General features: G+C 30.6%; 2 long non-coding RNA genes and 1 pseudogene across 5 annotated transcripts; 2 read left to right on the plus strand and 1 right to left on the minus strand.

Moving 5' to 3' along the window:
• The first annotated feature begins 5,339 nt into the window (after nt 1-5,339).
• On the plus strand, nt 5,340-10,125 carry LOC108463235 (uncharacterized). Of its 3 annotated transcripts, XR_008277007.1 has the most exons (7): nt 5,340-5,552; nt 5,817-5,876; nt 6,770-6,874; nt 7,254-7,283; nt 7,874-7,950; nt 8,409-8,484; nt 10,070-10,125. It is a non-coding gene; the product is annotated as an uncharacterized LOC108463235 (long non-coding RNA). The 3 variants fall into 3 exon arrangements; XR_001868031.2 differs by lacking the exon at nt 10,070-10,125 and having other exon boundaries at nt 5,342-5,552; nt 8,409-8,660; XR_008277008.1 differs by lacking the exons at nt 7,254-7,283; nt 10,070-10,125 and having other exon boundaries at nt 8,409-8,660.
• Nucleotides 10,126-13,734: 3,609 nt separating this feature from the next.
• LOC108462955 (uncharacterized) lies at nt 13,735-16,051 on the minus strand. 2 transcript variants are annotated; one of them, XR_001867968.2, is made up of 6 exons: nt 15,889-16,051; nt 15,725-15,773; nt 15,181-15,287; nt 14,725-14,890; nt 14,270-14,336; nt 13,735-14,197 (listed from the first exon to the last, which is right to left on the minus strand). It is a non-coding gene; the product is annotated as an uncharacterized LOC108462955 (long non-coding RNA). The 2 variants fall into 2 exon arrangements; XR_008277006.1 differs by lacking the exon at nt 15,181-15,287.
• Nucleotides 16,052-19,710: 3,659 nt separating this feature from the next.
• On the plus strand, nt 19,711-21,040 carry LOC108462260 (protein IQ-DOMAIN 19-like; annotated as a pseudogene).
• Nucleotides 21,041-21,441: the final 401 nt, after the last annotated feature.

The raw sequence follows: 21,441 nt of genomic DNA on the forward strand, positions 1-21,441 counted from the left end.
AATTAATCAACCTATTTCTCTGGACTAATATTCAAAGGCACCACATTTATACCAAAACAACTTCAATCAAAACAAAGCTATATTGCCACATCTCAAGCACAAAACCTAGTCAGTTTAGCTACCTAATGAAATCAATTATAAATCATTCACCTTTTATAATAAACATACCAAAAGGACAATATATTACAAAGTACTTAAAATTAACCAAAGGACATAAACTTGCTAAAACATCATAAGTCTACACAAACAAAATGTATACATAAAAGACATACTCATACCACATTGTTCATTAGAAAACTCAAAAACTTTCATTATAAAAAATCCTATACATGCCATTTATAACATTGGCCAAAATAACTCAAAAACTACTGAAGTGATTGATGGATAAGGTGATATATCTCCGGCAAGCTTTCAACCTGTCGAGCTTCTGATAATCTACGAAACAGAGGAAAATAACTCCATAAGCAACTCGTGCTTAGTAAGCTCGTAAAAGAGAAACTTAAACTTACCATTTTCCCTACATTTAAACATTTAATCATGCTTAGTAGTTCATACAAATACTTGATATTCCTATTCAACATAATCTACAACATTAGTAGAAGATTAAACCATGTAACATCATAAAACACAATAAACATCATGAAGTGAATTACATCCATTTACCTTGCTCATGTGAATATTCAATAGTCTTTTCATCCATGGTACATATTAACTTTCTTATCTTATGAACATACATATCTATGATATTCCATACAAGCGTTTTCATTTCCTTGTTCTTACCCGTTGAATTGTCTAGAATTACATTGGATACTCAGGAATGCTTACACATAGTGTGCCTTTTCATATAACCGTAACCTTTCCTTTTCAATAGTGCTCACACAAGCTGTAAAATGGGTCTACTCATACAAGTTGTAGGTCAAAATGTTAGCTACATGATACTGGTAAAACATTCAAGACCAGCACCCGAAACATGAAATCTCTAATGACATGTCATTTGTATCCTAAGAATTCTTAAGGTTCAAATGGGACTAATTAACCGTCAACATTCCAAAATATTATCATATTCATCGAGCCAAAGTAAATCTAATATATTATAATAAGTAAACTCAATTCAATACATCAAATGGAAATTTTTTATCTCTATACGAATTACCTCAATCACCACAATTGTTACAACTAAATTAACAGCTAATGCGAGACTTTCATCTTTCCTTGATTCAAGTCTAATTAATTCTTTTCTTGATATGCAAGCCCTTGACTCAGCCGAACCCTAAAGCTTTAGAAATGGTTATTTTCTTAGCTTAAAAATTGGTGAAGAAGCAAAAAAATGAACATGATACTATTTGGTTTTATTAATTAAATATTTATTTATTTACCATTTTACCCTTAAGTTAATAACTTATAAAATGACAAAATCCTACCCATAATTGTCCAATAACTTTAAAAATGGTATAATTACTATCTAGATCCATAATTTTACCTTTCCAAAGCCATTTAACCCATTTAACTAATCGAAACTCATTTTTGAAACCTTTACAATTTAATCCTTTTTACTTAATTAGCTAATTAAACCTCAAAATTTCTTAATAAAAGCTTTAAATAATAAATAAAATATCTATTCCCACATCAGAATTGTGGTCCTAAAACCACTGTTTTCGACACCATTAAAAATGGGTTGTTACACTAATGTCTAAGACAATGCATCTCCTCAATTGGACTTGATAGATGACATATTAGTCTTTTAATAGGTTTGCTCATTTCCAATTAGACTTCAGACATGTTTAGATTCGTCTGCTAATACAAGCTATCTTTTTGTACTACAAATTGACCTCGTAATACCGCTTTAGTGTAACACCCCAAACCTGGCCTAGACGTTATGGCTAGATTTAGAAATGTTACTGCAAGTTCATTCGAAAACCTAGAATTTGTTGGTTTTGAAAAGGCACCATTAGCTTGGTTACCTAAAAATTTATTGTATTTGAGAACATATATATTTCTTAACTGATTTGTGAAACGGTTTTCTGTTTACATTTTCTAAAACATATAAGTTTGCAACATAAATCTTTAGCGCGTTAAATTTTGGAAAACACCACTTGTTGTTTGAAAATCCATTGTTTTGTAGGAAAAATCGAGCGGCATCAATAAAAATGATTAATCAATTTTGAGAGGAAAACGATAATAAAGACCAAAACCAAAACAGTCCCAAGTGTCTAAACAGTTCAAAATTTACAAAACACATTAATTCCAAATTTAAATAAATCAAATGTACGAAAATATTATAATCGAGCTCCCGTCGCACCAATCTGCCTAAGTGTGAAGGTTACCTAAAAGTGACAAATAAATAGAGGGTGAGTTTTCGAAACTAAGTGTGTAACTTACTAAATTAGTACCACAGATTAAATTTTAGACATAATTCATAATAGAGCAGATACAGAACATATATCACATATAGAAACAGAATTAGATGCAAATTTACAATCCTACCCCTATCTGTTACACACCATCTCCAACCATCCCTACACACCATATGGGGTGTTAAATACCCATCCAACCCTACACACCACTTAGTGTTGGTACGACACTTTTCAGAATATTTACAGCTTAGCTACCAAATCATTAGGTGATTTATCATCGTTTACAGAAATATGTGTGGCTAAGCCACCAAATACAACAGGTTATTATATTGCCCACACTTCCTCCATATACACAAATCTCATCCCAAATGCACATACAAATATATCATATGTCAGCTATGTATATGTCAAATATGCTCAAAATTAAACTCAAGTCATGCTTATCAGATATCAGGCCGTACATAACATTTTTCAATTCATACATGGCATATTACAAAATTTACTTATCTTGTTATGTTATTCTAAGTTTTTCATGCTGCGGTGAAAGGATGAAACTCTTGGCAAATATTAAAGTAAATTTTATACTCATCATTTGAGCTAAAACTAATTATCAATCGTTTGTTATAATCATACTTGTAAAATAAGAGTTTTGATTTGTCATAGACAATAGATGGCTCAATGAATGCTTGGATAAATTGACCTTAGTTTATCTAGAAATATAAAGAATGACATAATAAATATTTGAACATTTTCTTTAAAAGTTTTGAAGTTATCAAGTGATTATAATATCATATGTTATATTTTTAGATTAAACTTAAACAATTTCACAATTGAAATTTCATATTACACCATCATTTGCATATGAATTCATTTGCTAAAGTTTTAGACTAGAATTGTTAGACAGTCATATTGGACACTCCGTTGATAGACCATTCAGTTCTTATGGATTTATGTGTTTAATTATTAGACATTAACCAATAGATTATCCAGAACCTCCATTGTATGTAGATTTTAATTGAGTAATAACATTAAGTATTAAAATTTAATCTTAATATGACACTAAGAATGGATCCACTAACCTCAACGCATTTTATTCTAAGTATTAATTTATTATTTTTAGTTTATTTCTTGCCTTGATTTTTATTTTAAATGTTTCTTTCTCTCATCTTCATTTTTATACTCATTTCAAAAGTAAGTACTAAATATATGTTTTAGCTTATTATTTGTAATCTTATAAATTCTAATCAACTTTTCTTATATTAATCTAGAATTCTTGAAATTTTATTACTTGAATATAACTTAAAGTATTCTCCTATGCATACAATCACCAGATGTTTTAGTCAACTCTCTTCGAATTGATATGATAGTTAAATTCCCATTAACCTCATATGACAATACATTCTTACCCATTCACAAAACTTCATCAATATCTGCTCATGTCTCTTGTGGCTCCCCACAATCTGTCAACCGATCAATCAGAAAAGATAAATGTACAATTCAACATGTGATAAAGCTTTCATCAAGCCCTATTTCAATGGTGGATGATAGGGAATTGAATGTACCATGTTTCAAAGTGATAAAGATGATGCGACTAATCAAAATGCAACTACCTAGGCATCCAGCAGCGCCACACTCATCAGACAAACGGAAGCAAAAGTTCAACTTCATAACAAACTATTATCCTCTAACTCATGTATTACTTTCTTTTTTGGAAAATAAGGAGCTAAATTTATCGAATAAATAAAATATACAATTGAATTCTTGGCCTTCTCAACCCACGCTTACGATTAGAAACAAATAATAATAATAGTTTGTACTGTTTGAAATAAAAGCTAAATTTTACATACCATAAATAAAGGAAGCCTAGAATTTCTTAACTTTATTTCTTTCTCTATAAAAGTCTTTCCCCAATTGTTCAAAGTATCTTGAAACCTATAAGTAGAATTTGTTTCTTGAGCTTCTTTGCATCCATCTCTTTCAACATGATATGCATTAAAACAAATATATGTATTATCATTAGATAAATTTTTAAATTTTGATTTTGATTTTGTTTGGAAAATTCAAAACTTCAATTTCATTTCCAATATTAGTACTTATAATGTACAAAACTAACTTAGAATAGAATAACTTATTTATTATAAAGTAACTCTGAATAGAATAACTTATTTATTATAAAGTAACTTTGACGAGAATGACATTATACTACAACAAAATAGGCCTACCGCAACACTTTTTTTAACCTAAGATGACGCAAAAAAGGTTAACATAGGTTTCACGATGCTTCTGCCAACACTTCTAAAAAGGTTGTCTTTAGTACAGTTGGCATAGGTGTCGCGACACTTTTGAAAAAACATTGGCATAAGTCAACATAAGCGACCTTTATTGAAGGGTTGGCAAAGTCCTAATCAAGGCTGGCCTTTAAAAAATGTTGAGATAGACTCGTCTAAAGCAACCTTAAAAAAGCTGAGATAGACCTGTCTAAGACAACCCTAAAAAGGTTGGGAAAAACCTTGTCTAAGGCATCCTTTGAAAAAGGTTGGAATAAAATTGTCTAAAGCAACTTTAAAAAAGTTGGGATAGACCCGTCTAAGGCAACCTTAAAAAGGTTAGGATAGTCCTTGTATAAGGCAACATTTAAAAAACATTGGGATAGACTCGTCTAAAGCAACCTTAAAAAGGTTGGTATAGACCTTGTCTAAGGCAACCTTTAAAAAATGTTGGGATAGATCTTATCTAAGGCAACCTTTAAAAAGGTTAGGATAGAACCATCTAAGGCAACCTTTAAAAGGTTGGGATAGATTCGTCCAAGACAACCTTAAAAAGGTTAAGATAGACACGTCTAAGCAATTTTTTTCCATTTTTTATTGTTTCAATATTAATATATTTTTATAAACATTTACAGTGTGTTTGGTTGAAGGTAATGGCTAAGCTATTACATGCCTATTACCAGCTTATTCTTCAGGCCCACTTAAATTGGCGTTTGGTTCAATGGAATACCCTATTACGGGTGTTTTCCATTCCAAGCTTAAGCAGAGATTTTTGGGGATTTCTATTTCGTTCCCTCTTCACCGTTTAGCTATTCTTGCTTGAAGAACCCTATTCTACCCTTACCAAAATTTCACCTCAAAAACACTCTCAATCAGCAAGTATTTCACATACCATTTGACTCCGGCATTCCTCCCCTTCATCCAAGGTCAGGTAAACATTTTTGCTTCTTCTTCCTTCACATCATCTTCCTTCATCGTCTTCCTTCTTCTTCCTTCCGCCATTCCTGCCTTTTCAATTTTTTTTGGTTTTAAAAAAATTCTCAAGCTTTTTGTATTTTAAGATTATTTTGTCCTGCTAATAAATGTCAATGCTTTTAGGGTAGGAAAGGCACCCTTCCATCAAACACCGTAAATTCCTGCTTTTAGGGTAGCATGAATCTGATGTCTAAGTTTTCCTTGTTTATCTTTTCTACAGCTTTTTGAAAGAATTTTAGAAATTCCAGCCACATGGCTTAAAGGAGGAGCCACCGTTGAGGTGCTTTTCTGACTTCACTTTGTTTTTTTTTCCTGCAATTGTGTTTTTTTTTTCATTATATACAATAAATATCGTGTTGTGATTTTTTAGAAGCAATATGGACAATCAAGTTATTTTATACGCATTCCAGTACCATGTTCAAAGTTGTTTTTACTATTGCAATATGATATTTATGATCTCTTTTACTCCTTTTCAATTGACTTCTCTTTACTTCTTAAATTTCATTGCTGACTTCAATGGAAGTTGCTGAGTGAATTTCATGCTTTACTTCTCATTGCATGATCAATGAAGAGGGATAGATTTCATAGTATCATTACACTTTATTAGCATGTTGCTCCAACTCTCATTTTTCATGAAGTATCCATATCTGACACATATCAGACCATGGAAATGGCTCTAAAGACATTCCGAATACATGAATAACTTAGAAAAATAGCACATATACATGTCGGAAACATGCTTGTATTTGACAGTCTGATACTTTCCCTCAACTCTGAATTACACAACATTAGTTTGTAGAATGGTTGATATTTATGAGAGTTTAGCACTATGAGTATGATTTGTGTCCATCCCCCCTTGCCATTGGAAGGACAATTTTTCATGAATTGTCACCTAGAAACATATCAAATGGCAATGGGTGACGTTGTTTTAGGCCTTATAGCTTTTATTTTTCCCCTTAATAAGTAGAAAAGATTCTACCAATTTTGAATGTTTTCTTATAGAAGGGAAAAGGAATATGATACTCATACTAAAAGCATTGATTGGTTGATATCTATATCCTTGTTAATTTTGTTTATTGGAAGGACTATATTCTGCAAGAACCGAAAATCCTACTTACAGTCTAAAGTGATGAATAGTTGATCTATATACCGGTCAACCTTGTTTATTGGCAGGTTCACTTTTGCATGTCAAGGGGGGAGACATTTCCTAATCTTCATGGACAGCTTGATGTGACAGGGTTGGCCTTCCAGATATACGATGCTCCATCATGGTTTTCTGTATGTCCTTGTTTCTTTTTCTCTATACCACTTCCCTGCTTCTATATCCTTCGAGATATTTCTTGTAGCACTTCATTAGAATCAGCAATATATAGTCGTAGCAAGTACTCCAAAACTGTTATTTTTTTTTTTTTGCTGGGTAGCATGTACAAGGTGTGAAGCTCATTTTGCATATCTTGTTGCCTGGTTTTTAATTTACCATTTTCTGTGTACTGAATGCTGATATGATGTATGAAGAGTTTTTGATAATTTATGGCCAGCACATGCAATTGAAATGAGCACGAAAAAAACATTATTCTCTCTGTAGCAGGTTCTAAGTCTGAAAGTCATTTTCTATGTAGTTTGTTGCATGGTTAATGATTGTCTCTGTTTTATACAGATTATCACTCTATCTGCAAATGATGCATAGGTACTCTTTTTTCTTTTTCCTATTTTTTTGTTGTTATGTTCCAGTAGTCTTGAATGCTTTAGTTATTTTATAGGTGCTAATGGTACATTCCAGTCTTTTAAGATTATGACAAGAACTAATTTTTATCTTCATGGGGGAATTATAATTCAATCAACCTAATATGAATAGAGTTGGTAAGATTCAGTGTTTGCAGTTAGTATGAATCAAGCTAAATCAAGCTTCACTTTTAAAACTTGAACTCAGTTTGAAATAAAATTAGACTATTTGAATGTGTTCGGTTAAGATTAATTAAGCTTATTACATAGTAAAAGGTGAGTTTGGTTTTCATACTCTATTGTGTATGCATAAGTTCAGGTTAGAATTAAGATTTTCCAATACTAATTAAAAAAACTTAAAAGTATACATATGTTAGAAAAAATGTATTAGATTGGTGAATTACTTAGTGTAGTATTAAGATATTTAAACTTTGGCTAGCTGAAAATTTGTTTTTATTTAATTGAAATAGAGTATCGCTTATTTTTGTAATTTTCCTTTTATGTCCTTTGGCATCGTGGCACAATACAGTTACATGCAATTTTGTACTTGTGCAGATTATCTTGTTGATGCTTTGGATTATGCAATGTCAAAGTTGTGAGCAAAAGGGCTTATCTAACTTGTGGATCCTTTGGTATCAAAGTTCAGCATAATCTTGTTTTTAATAATAAAAATAAAAGTACATTTTATTTGCATTTGTATTTGTCAAAAAGGATCATCAAAATCCCTTTATAATGTGAAATATGTTTCACTGTATTTGCATTTGTTGATTGGATTCATTGAAAATAAGCATAGATAGAGGTGGGAAACGGAAAGGTTGTGGGTATGGGTTGGAGCATTGTGAGTTCATGTTCATGAAGTATATAATCATTTTAACAAGTTAATCTAGATTTTATGAATGGGCTTTTTGAATTTGTCAAGTTTAGGGGTCTTGAGTTGGAGTTTGGGTTCATTATGTAATTCGTTGCCTTCACATCTTGTACCATGCAATATTTTCTCAATATTTTCTTTAATTTTTATGCAGCAAACTATTTTATTTGGCTTGGAGTTTAGTTTTTAATTATATCTTATTGTTCATTTTTTGTTTGACAGTTTGGTGAAGTACTTATTTGGCTTGTTTGATTGCTTCCTCACCCAGAGTTGAGCATCTTGTACTCACCAGCTCACTGTAAGTTCTTGTTTATTAGGATCTGAATCAGACCAATCAAGAAATTATTGGAATTTAATTATAGATTTGATAAATTACCTTATATTATGTTTGAAATGAAGAAAATAATTTTTATTAAATAAAATCCAGAATTTGTATTCAAGTACTTGCTAAGATTTTCAACTTCAAATACCCAATATTTTAAAACTTGCAGTTGAGCATTAATTAAATTCAATGTTGGACTTGGATCATGCATGCTTATTCATTAATTTGATTGGTATTCTGTTGCTGAAAAATAGTGAATAGAATCAATTGATGCTTGAGACCACCACCATCACCACTACGCTATTTACAGCCTTTAAATTTAATTTGCATAATTATTGGAAGGAATAATGCAACTTTTTTAATATAAACTATCAAATAATATTGCTAACAAAGATAGTTTGAAAGAAGATTGATAAGCAAGATCTTTGGCATTATATAAAAGATCTGTTTTACCATTTATGAGGATTGATGTAAGAATTGAGAATTCTTAAGATATTTCATCAAGATGATGAGATAGATGTAAAGGCCAAGGGCAAATATAAAAGATAGATGTAAAGGCCAAGGGCAAATATAAAACAAATTGCAATTTGCCTTCACATCACTTACTCATACTGAATTGTCTATACATATCAATCTTTTGTTTTTTTTTCTCAATTAACATTCCTACATTTTATCTCATACTAAATAAATAATGAGTTAGTATTTGATATACTAATAATATGTTTTATTATTATTCCACAAACAATTTTAAAAATGTCACGCATCTCTTTTTTAACATTTTATTATACTTTTTAAGACATTTGTTAATTTCGACCCTACTTAATGAAATTTAAAACTCCCAAAAATAAAATGAGAAGCTTATTTAAATACAAAACAAAAGGTTATAAATTTATTAAAATGTATTTTTATTAAAAATTGTGAATTGAGTTATACATATATATATATATATATGTGAAACAATTATATATATATATATATTTATTAGTACTTTATTATTTCATATCTTTGTTATGGAATATTATTTATAAAATATCTAAAAAGTAATGATTTTATTTCATGATTCAAAAGTTTACACTCATGTACTTTATCTTATTACTTATATCATTATTATAAAACTTTCAATTCCATAAATATACATAGAGAATATTGCTTATAAATCTCAATGACTACATGTAAAATATTTATAACGTTTCAATGACTACATGTAAAATGTTATAAGTGATTTAACAATTATAAGTGAAGGAGTATAAGTATTGAGTTATGTTTCTTAGTTATTAAAAGTTGTGCCTCTTAAACTTAGTTGAATAATTATATTTATTGTTAAAAGATGTGAGTATACAAATAAACATTTATTTGGATAACTATATTTATATAAATAAACATGAAATTCTTTGAAAATAAGATCAATTTCAGTTGCAATAAACTTTGAAACTTTGAAAATGATATTACTATTATACACTACTAAATGCTTGATAAATTATTTACTTATACATAAGCAAATATATTTTTAAATAGACTTATCCTATTTATGAATATATATTGTTCATTTTTTCTTTGACAGTTTGTTGTTGCTTCCTCTTCTTATTTGGCTTGTTTGATTGCTTCCTCACCCAGAGTTGAGCATCTTGTATTCACTGAATCACTGTAAGTTCTTTGGCAATTAAATTCTTTGATTTTGTTTTACTATTATTGAAATTAGTATTGGAGAAATGTGACCCTTTTACTACGATTTGAAGATATGTAACACTTTAATATCTTGCAGTAATGGCTCATCTACCTTTAATAGTACAAAATGATAGGCGTAAAAGAATTGATCTTGCTATTACAATATGGTTGCAAATGTGTACAGTTGCAAGTTGGTTCTTAGTTGCATTGGGTGCCATTCATAGCCTACATACTTATAGACCAAGGGTTAGATCCTATATTTTAGATTTTTATGCAAAACGAGATTATGTGAAAAGACTTGTATATGCTAGTGACGGGACGTGTATTGAACAAGTTAGGATGAATAGAACTATCTTTTTTAAACTATGTGAGATGTTACAAACTTTAAGGGAATTGAAGTCGTCAAGGAACATGCTTGTGGATGAGCAAGTGGTAATGTTTTTACATATCATTTCTCATCACCTTAAAAATCGAGTTATCAAGCATCACTTTAATAGGTCTGAGGAAACTGTTAGCAGATCATTTCACAATGTTTTAAATGTTGTCATACGCTTACAAGATGTGTTATTTAAAAAGGCAGAGCCAATTACAGCTAATTCTACAGACCCAAGGTGGAAATGGTTTAAGGTATTGGAGTGAGTTCTATATATAACTTGTATATAATTTAGTACATTTGGATTTAAATATAGTATTCTAACTTGAGATTTTATACATGTGATGTAGAATTGCTTAGGTGCTTTAGATGGCACCCACATCAAGATTAGGGTTCCAATAGTTAATAAACCTAGATATCGAACGCGAAAAGGTGACATAGCAACAAATATGTTAGGTGTTTGTATATCTGATATGCAATTTGTTTATGTTCTTCTTGGTTGAGAAGGTTCTGTTGCTGATGGACGAGTTTTTCGAGATGCCATTAGTAGGAGACATGGACTAAAAGTTCCTCATGGTAAAATGCAAAAATTAAAGGAATTGGAATTAATTTTTAAGATCATATTTTTTTGGGAAATTAACCATGACAAATAGTTTCTTTTTATAGGTTATTATTATCTTGTTGATGCTGGATACACAAATTGTGAGGGATTTCTTGTGCCTTTTAGAGGACAAAGATATCATTTGAATGAGTGGCGTCAGGGTTACCAACCAAGTACTCCGAAAGAATTTTTCAATATAAAACATGCTTCAGCGTGTAATATTATTGAAAGATGTTTTGGGTTATTAAAACTTAGATGGGGAATACTTAGGAGTCCATCATTTTAGCCCGTAAGGGTGCACAATAGAATTATTATTACATGTTGTTTGCTCCATAATTTTATTCGAACCTATATGAGTCTAGATCCTATTGAAGAGGAGTTGGGAGAAGGATTACCTAGTAATGTGATAGATGACGATGAACCGAATATCATAAATATTCATCCGTCGGATGCATGGACTACTTGGAGGATGGAACTAGCCAACCAAATGTTCAATGAATGGAAAGCATCTAGAAATTAGTTAGGTTTAGAGTAAAAATAGTAAACGTTTAAGTTGTTTATTTTATTTCATATATCTAGTTTATAAAACTTTGGTGGTGTTTGAATTTTTTTTTTGTATTGTACTAAACTTGTTGAATGATAATTTATTTTCTTTTGATTCATCATGTGTTATAATTTTATAAAGTGTTGACCTTTTGATGCATAATATTAAACTTAATTTTCATTTGCGTTTTTTCTTAAGATAGTTATGTCAGGTTTTTCCCAATCAAGTGTTTCTTCCCAAAGTTCTCGAGGAACCAAAAAGAAATGGGTTCCAGAAGAAGATGCTGCGTTGGTTGCTTGTATGGTCGACTTGCACAATGCCGGAACCTTTAATGCGGATACGGGATTCAAAGCTGGCTATTTAAATGAGTTAGAAAAAATGTTAGAAAAAGTTTTACCCAATGCCATGTTGAAGGCTAAACCTAATCTTGAATCGAGGATTAGGACGTTGAAAAGGAAATGGTTAATCGTTTATGACATGCTTAGTGAAAAAAACAATAACGGTTTTGGTTGGGATGAGCATAGGCAGCTTGTTGTTGCTGAAGATGCGATGTGGAACTCATATATAAATGTAAGAATTATTTCAATTCTTTATTATCTTATTTTGACAAAACTTATATCTAATGTGAATTTTTCATTTTTATAGAGTCATAAAGAAGCAGCTCAATTCAGACATCGGAGTTTCCCTTATTATGACCAACTTACTGCCATCTACGCAAAAGATTGAACCACTGGAAAAGATGCTCAAACAGCTGCTGATATTATTGAAGAAATAAATGCTGATGATGTAGCTGCTATAAATACTCATGAAGAAAGAAACGATTTCTATGAATCTGAAGCTGATGTTTCTTTGGATGACATGGATCTGAAGCTGATGTTTCTTTGGATGACACAACCGCAACTAGAACCGCAACCAGCTAAAAACCAAGGTGATTCTGCATTTTCAAAGAAGAAAAAAAAGATTTCTGATGCAAGTGATTTTTCTACTTCATAAAGCGGAAAATATATGGACCGTTGGCCTTGAAATCAGTAAGAGTATTGTATCCGAAGTGGTAATTCAACAAAAGTCAGAAATGACCATTCAAGAAAGTGCTCCAAAATTATATTCAACATTATGTGGACTGAAAGGTTTAACTGAGGATGAACGCTATCAAGCATTGAGAAAATTCCAGATCATCCAACACAAATGCTCATTTTCTTTAGTTTATCTTCTACTATGCAATTGGAATAGGTCAAAAGATTTATTGCTAACCATTAAAAATCATGGTTGTGTTGATATTTTGATAACTTTTTGTGTTTATAATATTTGGATGGTATAATGATATGATAGAAGGTCATTACAATGATGTAACTTTTGATGTTATAAAATCTTAAAACATATGGATTATGACATATAAACTAATGAAATCATGAAACTTTTTGTTAATATATGAATATTATGCTTGGATGTGAAATATAATTCTCTAAGTTATTTATTACTTTTTAGCAATAAGTTATTTCTTCTCTAAGTTATTTATTACTTTTTAGCAAAAGTTATTTCTTACTTCTAATATTTAATTATTTTTATTGTAGAATAATTAAATTATTGTTTCAATAATGATATTTTAACACATTAAATATGTATTACAGTTTAAAAATAATAAAGTAGATTATATATATTTTTATAGTATTATATATTTTGATTTTTAATTCATATAATAATAATTATATTAAGAATGTTATTAAATTATATTTTTATTAAATTATATTTAATAATAATTATATTAAAATATGGTTAAACTATTTATTATTTTATTAAATTATTTTCAATAATAATCTTATTAAAATTTAATAACTATAACAATAATCATCTACCTTAAAAAATTTTGCTAAAGGTATTCGGTCATCATTCCATTCAACCAAACACAAGAATACTATTACAGTTCTATTCTATTCCATTCAACCAAACAGTTGAATTACTTATTACAGCTCTATTCAATTACAGCCTTATTCTATTACGGCCAACCAAACGTACTGTTAGAGTTAATAATGACAGAAATTGTGCTTTAAATACAACTAAAAAATATAACATTAAAATTAAAATAAATGTTGAATATTCACTACAAAAATTGACCCATCAATCAAAATACACTTAACATTTAGCCGAAATGTATACCACCAGTATTCAACCCAATGTACAATAGTAAACAAATAAAAGAAGTACCTAAGACGATGGACATTGATATTGATGTTGTACTACATAAAAGCTAATCCAGTCTAAAATTGCAACTTTAATTCCAAGAAACTCTATTGATCTCTTATTTCTAAGAGGGTAGACCCAGGTAGTGAAACATCTCTAGATCCAAGTATACCATATACCCTAACAATCCTTTTTGTTTACTACCTACTTGTAACGTCTGCAGTCTTCTCTCTTTTCACTATTATTGCTTAATCTTGGCTATATTTAGCATTATCCCTCGAGCCCCAACCTTGTTGTAAGCCAATTGCAGACCTCATTAAACCTCAAACTGTTATAGTAAAATATAGCAAACTCAATGGTGCATTAGATAGGAAATAGCAAATCAAATGAAACAGCATACCTCTTCCTTTAGAAGATTATCAAGTTCCTTTGGATTAACAACTTCAAGCCCTTCATATCCCAATAAACTGTTCAAACAGGAAATTGAAATCAAGTTCCTTTGGGTGACGCAAAAGCTTAATATGAAACTAGTAGCTTGTGTGAAACTAATTGTTAAATAAAAAATAAAAATTGTTTGCATTCATAAATAGCACTTTTTATTTTTGTTAGACATAAACCTTGCATTATGTTGTATGAAACTGTTTCCTTGGACATAAAGGCTTAAAGGTGAAATCAATAAACTACTAAAAAAATAATATGTTAAGAAAACAAACTGTTTCCTTAGACATAAAGGCTTAAGATGAAACTAGTAGCTTGTGTGAAATGAAACTTAATTTATAAGCACAAGGAGACAGCTAAAATGCTCTATTGAGGTTTGATGAAGATATAAATAACATGATTTTGCAGCTGCATTACCTTGCAACATTTTTTATTTCATTTGTTGCTCCTTGAATTTTCTTCTTCATCGATTTAAAACTACTTTGTTGTTTCTTGTTCCAGCGAATTGAGGTGCTTCGCTTAAGAACATCTAACATATGAGGCAATCTTGAGGTCGAATCCCTTAAGGTAGTGTTGTCATAATCTAGTCAAAAATTGATTAGTCAAAATTTCAGTAGATGAAAACTATTGATAACAAAGAATTAATCATCAATTCAGTATGCAAACAGTTTATTATGGCTTCCAACTCTCATGATGTAAAGCATTTGAACATACCCTAAAACATAACAATTATCACAAGCTACTAAAATTCTGAACATAGAAAAGAAATATTTAAAAATTCCTACAAATATTCATAGGTGCAACCATGCACACAACAAAAGAGAGAAATAGAAATATGGAAGAAGGCATAAACCATCTACTTTAGTGTCTTACTGTGTCAAAATCGGGAAGAAAATTCTCCAAACGAGTGCTTTCAACATTGCCGCGATATAAATGAAACAGGAATGTATCTCTAAGATCCCAGAGCACAACTCTTATTCCTAGAAGTTATTTAAATAGAAAAAAAAATTGAATTTAATAATAATAGTAATAATATAATCAATTCTCAGTAGCAAAGATTAGAAAATAAAAATATTTTGCAGTCTGTAAAAGAAAATGCAAGCAGCTCACTAATCAGGTTACATGTTTTTTAAATAAATGAATTTCAAATTTAAAAAGATCCAGTAAAGAAATTCCTAGAAATACCCAAATTAATAAAGAAAAAAATGATACTAAAGAAATTCCTAGAAATACCCAAATTAATAAAGAAAAAAATGATACTAAAGGGAAACAAATCGAATTGCTTCTCATTTAAATAGATCAAAGAAATCGCAGTAAGCAACTAAGCATGAAATCCAAAAAGCAACATAGAAACTCCACAAAATAAAATGAATCGGTAAGCAAAAATACCTAATTACTACACAGATAAAAAGCTTACCAGAGCCATGGCTTGATAGAAAAGAGTGCTACGATTTGAGAACTGAGACCTGAAAAATGAAAAACAAAGAATAAAATAAAAGGAATAAGGAAAAATCTTCAAAGAGGAGAACTTCATTCCTATGCATTAAGGAGTAAAAATGAAAGAAAGGATTAAGAAAGAACCTTGAAGACGAAGTCGCAGCGAGGAGGAGTGGGAGAGACTGTAGGACTAAGAGAGAATAATAGAAAGGGGGACTAAGGTTTAGATCCAAATTTACAAACCCCTTTCATTTTCCCCTTTTTTTAAACGTGTCTTTCAAGTTTCAAGTAATAAACAGTAGGAGAGTTACAACCAGTTTAATGGGATTTTCAATTCAATGGATTAAATTCACATTTCAACAATAATTAATTTAAATTATAAAAAATCTCATATTCATTCTGATTTTAACAGCACTACTTTTCTCAAGTTTTTTTATTATTACAATAATGGCCAGTTAAATTAACTTGGAGTATAATTAGATTTTTTCTCATGCTTGTTGAGGTTTTTGTTTAGATAAAAGTTAACTGAGTTATATTTAATTAGAAACTCTATTGGTTTGGGTTTAAACATTATTATATGTAAATTTTATTTTTAAAAATATTTAAAAATTAAGTTATTCTCTAATAATATAATTTATTTTAAATATAGAAAATATTTTTACAATTTTTCTAACTAAGTTAGTGTCCGATTAATTCGTGACACAAACTTAACCAGAGATTTAAATAATAGTATAATTTATTGTATTTCAATTAGTTTTTAAAATGGGTATGTTTTGGAATTATTTCCAAAAATATGTTTTTTTTGGTACTAATAACTAATTTCTTTAGAACTCTAGACCCCTAACTTCAACAAAGTGTATAACTGTTCAAGTGTCCACTTGTTAATCTAAGCGGCAAACACAAAACACCAATATCATGTTTTATGCATTAAATCATCCACTATGATATTATATTGGTTTACCTCAAATCAAACAATTTTTATTGATCCCCATTGTAACTACTACAATGGAAAATCTTACCCATGCCCCTAAACCTAACATTAGACAACTCGATGATTTTTGTTAGTCATCGTGCTTAAACAAACTCATAAAAAGTTGACATATATCATTGAGAAATCTTAACCCATCTCCTTACCAAGGATTGAGTAAGCTAAAAACTTTGGGATTTTTCTTGAACTTGACATCTTTTTCAAATCACACAGAAATTTACCTCTATCACACAAAAAATCTTAACTCATTTTCCTAAACATTAACCCCAAAACTTTAATCCCCAAGCAAAAAAACACTAAATTGAGGATGCCATCGTTTAAATAAGATATGAAAAAAATAATTAAAATATAATGCTAAATACTACTGCAATTATTACATGAATATATAAATGTTTCGAAATATATATAACATAATTATTAATATATTTAAATGTTTATTGTTAATTATTAAGGTGGAGAGTTTTTCATATGACAACATTTTTATATAGTTGGAAAAGGTATAACAAAAGTTGGCATGATATTAGCTAAAACCGACTCTTATTTAAGTGTTGCCTTAGACATGCATATTCCAACTTTTATACAAAAAGTTGGCCAAAATATATGTCGCCAAGTTTATCCCAAAACTTAGGAAAGTGTCGGTATAGTGTTGGACAAAGTCGACTCTTATTTAAACATTGCTTTAGGCATGCATATCCCAACTCTTATATAAAGAGTTGGTCAAAGCGTTGGTCAAAGCACTTAGGAAAGTGTCGGCCCAAAAGTGTCGGCATAGTATTGGACAAAACCGACTCTTATTTAAGCGTTGCCTTAGGCATGCATATCTCAACCCTTATACAAAGAGTTGGCTAAAGCGTATGTCGACAAGTCTATCCCAACACTTAGGAAAAATGTCAGCCCAAAAGTGTCAGCATAGTGTTAGACAAAGTCGACTCTTCTTTAAGTGTTGCCTTAGGCATGCATATCCCAACCCTTATACAAAGAGTTAGTCAAAGTCTATGTTAGCAAGTCTATCCCAACACTTAAGAAAGTGTCGGTCTAAAAATATTGTCTTATAACTGTTTTATTGTAATTATTAGTAATTTAAACATCAAATTTGTAAATGTGAAGTTATTTGGATTAAGTGCGCAATGAATAAACATTAAATTTAAAAAGTTGAACGAAATCAGTATTACATGTGTAAAGATAGGCTGAAAATGGTGGTTTAAAGAGGAGGGCACTGTTAAGCATACTGAGAATACAATGTTAAGGACCCTAATATTCTTTAATGGCAGAAATATGATGGATAGGTAAAGCTACATTAATACCTTATCTGGTTGAAATAGAATATAGTTTTTTGGAAAATCGTAATTATTGGATTTATTCCAATCCTATTTAATTTTATTTAGAAATAGCATTAACAATAGAAACAAAATCTCTTCAACCAACTTACCTGTTACTCGTATTTGTTTCAATCGCCGTAACTATAACATCGCCCAAATAATTCAAATATTTAATAAATAACCAAATCCCACCCAAACAATATTTAACCAACACCCCATTTTCGGATCACCACCACTTCAATGAAACAATGCGTTTAATAAACAAAATTTTAGCCATTTCTTTCAAAATTGCAATTTTATCCCTCTTATTTTTCTACTTATTCAGTTTAGTCCTCATTCACTAATTTGTTTTACCCTTTAGTCCTTCCCTTATTTGGGGTATTTTCACTTTTGGATCCTTTAAATTTTTCATATTTATATTTTGGTCCCAAAAATTTTGAGTATTTACACTAAGGGCACATAACTTTTCGCATTTTTATGATTTAGTTCCTACCCTAAATTAATTTGTCATGTTGTACTTCTTGATTCAACTTCCTTTGTACCAAGCAGCCTGATCATATACCTTATTTCACTAAGAATCTATGACATAATGTTTATAACTAGGAAGTTTTTGGGATGTTATAATGTTACAAAGTTTCTCTCTCTTCAGTAGCTAATTTAGTAGGTTCTAGGTCTCCAACATAATTTTTTAGTTTATGACGCGGCTTGATCAAATTACTACAATTTCTTCATTTGTGTCATTTAACCACAACTATTAATTCAAAATAAATGTAATGAAATCCCATCGTAGAAAGATCCCACCGTATACATTACCTTTATATTATATAATTTTATAATAATAAATGTTAAATTCAAAAATGTTGGAGTGATGTAATACGGAGTGAATATGGTTGTAACAATTAGAATATTTTCAACATCCATGAATAACTCGTCTTGCTTTATTAGGAGGGTAACTCAGCAGCGTTGCAACTGGTAATGCCCGGAGAGCTAGTTTTCGCAACTTTATCTCATGCCGTTAAGCCATTCCATTCACGAGGCTCAGCACAAAGGCTTTCAACCAGTTGACTTAAGAGAAGGCTATCCCACAACAACTCTGGACAAATGCCCTTCAACAAATATTCTTCAGTTGGACCTCAATCCATTTAAATAAATATTACAAACATCTTTTAAAATAATTTCGTATTCACAGAGCTTTCTATTACAAATTATTTTCACTCTAAAATTACAAATTTACATGAAATGACCGCAAAAATATTCATATTAAGGTTGGGGCGTAATTTGGAAGCAGCATCTTGGCTATACTTATTTATTATATAATTTATAAATACTCAAATCTGATCCTGAATAACTTATAATATAAACTTCTCTTCTAGTTATACACGCACACACACACACAAAGGAGCAAAAATTTAGCAGTTAGGAGAGCTCCAACAAGAGGAATTTAATGGCAAATGGCTTAATCAGGTTGTTGCAGGTTTTGACCAATATAAAACAATGGAAAAACATAAATTCAATGGCAAGAAAAGCTATACCAACATACATGAATTTAAAATGCCAGTCGAGCAACAAGTTATAGTATTAAATTATACAGTAACCCCAAGTCCTATATACAAGTCTTTTAAACATAGAAGATGTTGGATCTTTACTACTGTGATCGACATGGGAAGAGCAAGCAAATGGCTGATAAGCTTCTTGTTAGGAAGGAAAGATGATAAAGGTAAATGGAAGAACATTTCCAAATCTTTTGAAGATCAAGGAAGTTTGATGGCAATCCCATCTGCAATTCCACCTGCAAGTCCTTTTAGGTGCTTATGGAGTTTTCGGAAGCCGGTGGCCGCGTCTGAAGTTCGAGCTCTTAAAGGTTCGAGGTCTTTCGGTTCAATGATTGCTACTTCACTTGCAAAACCAGCTGTATTGGACATGGAGAATCAACATGCCAAGACCAGAGTCTCTTCAGTGGCAATATCTAAAGCAATAGAAGATGTCGCTGCAACGCGGATTCAAGCTGCCTTTCGATCGTATTTGGTACTAAATTACGAATCCTGGGATTTATTATAGCCATTGATGACTTCCATTTTTGGACATTAATGTTGCAGGCCTTGATTCTGTATCATTGCAGGCAAGGAAAGCATTGCATGCTTTGAAGGGATTAGTTAAGTTGCAAGCACTAGTTAGAGGTCAGCTGGTGAGAAAACAAGCAACTTCAACTCTCCGAAGTATGCATGCTCTAATGGCGATACAAGTTAGAGCTCGTATTCATAGAATCCAGATGGCTGCAGAGCCACGTCTCAATCCAAAAAGTATACTGTTGAGATATGGAAGGTTTCCCCTGGAGAAAGAATTCAAAAGAGCACAGAAAGTAAGCCTTTCTTCGTGTACCTTGATGTTGTTCGAATTACAGTTTCTTCCATCATGTATTGTGATCAATGTCCTAATGTATTAGATAACCTTTTTGGTTTTCTTTCATTTTTCACCCTTTTCTAACCAACCAAACACCTACAGCCTTAAATGAAATGCAAGTAATAAGCTACACTGAATCCAAATTGAACAACTAATTCACTGTTATGTTTTAGTCTGAACTTAAATAGGATGAACAACATGGAACTTTCAAGAGCTCGAAAGTTGAGACGTTGGAGCAAAGAGACCCCAAAAATTATTTTGAAGAGCTTTCAAAACAAAATTACAAAGAGTTTAGCTTCACAACATACAATAGTCCAAGACATTGTCCTCCATTAAAATCGAAGCCCACTCCAGCAAGATCCTCTTTTAGTTCTAATGAATATCATTACATGGCTAACACACAGTTTCAAGGGCCAAAGTCCGGTCACAAAGTGAACCCAAACAACGACCTGCATCCAACTTCAAAGCTAAAGGCAAAAGAAGGGCTCCAGCTGAAGAAATGAATGATACAAGTATGCAACAACGTAAGAATCGAGAAACGGGTTTGTCGAACTTCATGGATTACCATGGAAAAGAAAGGACAAGCTAATCTGAATGTTTTTTCCTCCTGTTTGTTAATATTTGGTATTGTTAAGCACAAAGAAAACACTCATTTTGTATACTTTTATCAGATATTTGGATGATGTATAATAAACTAAAACATGCTGGTTTTACAATAAGTATGATTTTACATTCTGAAATATAAGTATTATAATAAAAGTTCAGAATATGTTTGTTTCATTTTTAGAAAATATTTTTCCTTATTTTTAAATGATTTGATCATTTTTAAGTCAAAGTAAAATGAAGCTCTTGTGTAAAATGTCTTACCTAATAGTTGGATTATGTGAAGTCATAAATGTGTGCATGTAATAAACGTGTTTAGAATGGATAAATCTAGGAATTTAATAATTATGCATGAATATATTTATCTAAGATGCATGTATGTATTAG

This window comes from Gossypium arboreum, chromosome 13 (assembly GCF_025698485.1).
Source record: "Gossypium arboreum isolate Shixiya-1 chromosome 13, ASM2569848v2, whole genome shotgun sequence".
Classification (NCBI taxonomy): domain Eukaryota; kingdom Viridiplantae; phylum Streptophyta; class Magnoliopsida; order Malvales; family Malvaceae; genus Gossypium; species Gossypium arboreum.